Below are 2,764 nucleotides of genomic sequence, written 5' to 3' on the forward strand. Positions count from 1 at the left end.
TACCTTCGAACATCTACGCCTTTGTGGATTTCGCCAAGTTCACCGGATGCCTAGTACGACTACAGGACCGAAACGCCAACTACGTGGATACGCCAAGTTCTGCTTCGAACATGTACGGCTACACGACGACCCGCCAAGACCCTGAACAACTACCTCCACCGCCGTGTACCACTACTTCCACTACCGTCGCCTCGAAGATGTTGGGTTCGGCAAGTGCCTCTTCGAAACGAACGTGTACAACTACTTCCCACGACGACCCGTGAACGACTACTTCCTCTACGTCGTACCGAACTCGATCCGCCCCGAAAATGCACGCTTCGAAGGTATAACCCCGAGACGACCGCCCGTGAACGAATGCATGTTGTATGAGATTCTCGTGTTTGCACCGTGTCCGAATTGTCACTCGTTTCCATGCCACCGACACGTGGGAAACCGGTATCCGGGATCACTCCCCATCTCTTGCGTGTTCCACACATCCGCACACTTCTCGTTTGCGTTGGTATCTCACTCAAGTTACCAGGATCGAAATGTTGCCGTGGCACCCTTTTCGTTTTGTCGCCGTGGCACCCTTTTCGTTCCGCCATGGTGACCAAATGCTTCATATCATGCTCTTGTCAACATTTTCATGAAAATTGCATAAAATTGAACATGTCATCCGCATCATGATAACAACATTTAAATGGTTAAAATTGTGTTTGCATTAAATTACTAAATAATATGGGGATTTTTGGAATTGTTATTTGTTATTTTCGGTCTCTTTTGAACTTGCCTAAATAGTTAGTTTACTTATGCCTCACCTCTTGCCATGTTTAACAATATTTAATATTGTTGAGTAGCTTATAACGAGAGAGAACTAAATAATTGATGTGGCGTTTCGTCAATATGCAACTCGTTGCATATTGAGCTCCACTTAACTTGTAGTATCGTTTGTTGCACTTTGCCATGCCTCATTAAACCGGACATGCATCATACTTGATTGTGCATCATGACATGTTTATGCTTGTGTGTTTACCATATTGTTTGCTTCTTTCCGGATTGCTTCTCTCGTTAGCTTCGGTTTCGTTCCGGAGTTGTGAGGATTCGTTCGACTACGTTCGTTTGTCTTCTTCATGGACTCGTTCTTCTTCCTTGCGGGATTTCAGGCAAGATGGCCATTACCCTTGATATCACTTCTATCTTTGCTTGCTAGTTGCTCCGTTCTATCGCTATGCTGCGCTACCTATCACTTGTTTACCATGCCTCCCAAATTGCCATGTCAGCCTCTAACCTTTTCACCCTTCCTAGCAAACCATTGTTTGGCTATGTTACCGCTTTTGCTCAGCCCCTCTTATAGCGCGGAAGACTCGGCCTTATGCCTGGTGTTTTGTTCCACTCTTGCCGCCCTAGTTTTCGTCATACTGGTGTTATGTTCCCGGATTTTGCGTTCCTTACGCGGTTGGGTGATTTATGGACCCCCTTAACAGTTTGCTTTGAATAAAACTCCTCCAGCAAGGCCCAACCTTGGTTTTACCATTTTCCTCACCTAGCCCTTTTTCCCTTGGGTTTCCGGAGCCCAAGGGTCATCTTTATTTACCCCCCCCCCGGGGCCAGTGCTCCTCTGAGTGTTTGTCCAAACTAGAGCACCGTGTGGGACCATTCCTTGGCAACTTGGATTACATTGGTTCCTGTACGCTTCGCTTATCCGGTGTGCCCTGAGAACGAGATATGTGCAGCTCCTATTGGGATTTGTCGGCACATCCGGGCGGCTTTGCTGGTCTTGTTTTACCATTGTCGAAATGTCTTGTAAACCGGGATTCCGAGTCTGACCGGGTCTTCCTGGGAGAAGGTATATCCTTCGTTGATCGCGAGAGCTTATCATGGGCTAAGTTGGGACACCCCTGCAGGGTATAAACTTTTTAAAGCCATGCCCGCAGTTATGGGCAGATGGAAATTTGTTAATGTCCGGTTGTAGATAACTTGACACCAGATCCGTATTAAAACGCATCAACCGCGTGTGTAGCCGTGATGGTCTCTTTTGGGCGGAGTCCGGGAAGTGAACACGGTTTTGGGTTATGTTTGACGTAAGTAGGAGTTCAAGATCACTTCTTGATCATTGCTAGCTTCACGACCGTTCCGTTTGCTCTCTTCTCTCTCTTATTTGCGTATGTTAGCCACCATATCATGCTTAGTCACTGCTGCAACCTCACTACTTTACCCCTTCCTTTCCCTTTAAGCTTTGCTAGTCTTGATACCCATGCTAATGGGATTGCTGAGTCCTCGTGGCTCACAGATTACTGCAACAACAGTTGCAGGTACAGGTTTTGTGATGATCATGACGCGAGAGCGATGCTTGCTTGCGTTGAGTTCTTCTTCTGCTTCTTCGATCAGGGGATAGGTTCCGGGTCGGTAGCCTGGGCTAGCAGGGTGGATGTCATTTGAGTTTCTGTTTGTGTTTCATCCGTAGTCGGATGGTGATCTTATGTATGATGATGTTGTATTCGTGTGGCATTGTATGCCTCTTGTATGTATCCCCATCTATTATGTAATGTTGATGTAATGATATCCACCTTGCAAAAGCGTCTTCAAGATGCGCTTCTATCCTTGGTGGGACCTTCGAGTTCCCTTAGGATAGGGTCGCATCTTGGGCGTGACACTACTGCTGCTCCGGCTCTCGCTCGCTCGCTCGCGCTACCGGTGCTGCTCTCCCCCTTGCTCGTGTTGCTGCTCTACTCCGATTTAGCTACACTTCAGTCAACTGAATCAACTTTTGGGATAGTTGATTTTC

The sequence above is a fragment of the Triticum dicoccoides genome, chromosome 5B, assembly GCF_002162155.2.
Source record: "Triticum dicoccoides isolate Atlit2015 ecotype Zavitan chromosome 5B, WEW_v2.0, whole genome shotgun sequence".
Classification (NCBI taxonomy): Eukaryota; Viridiplantae; Streptophyta; class Magnoliopsida; order Poales; family Poaceae; genus Triticum; species Triticum dicoccoides.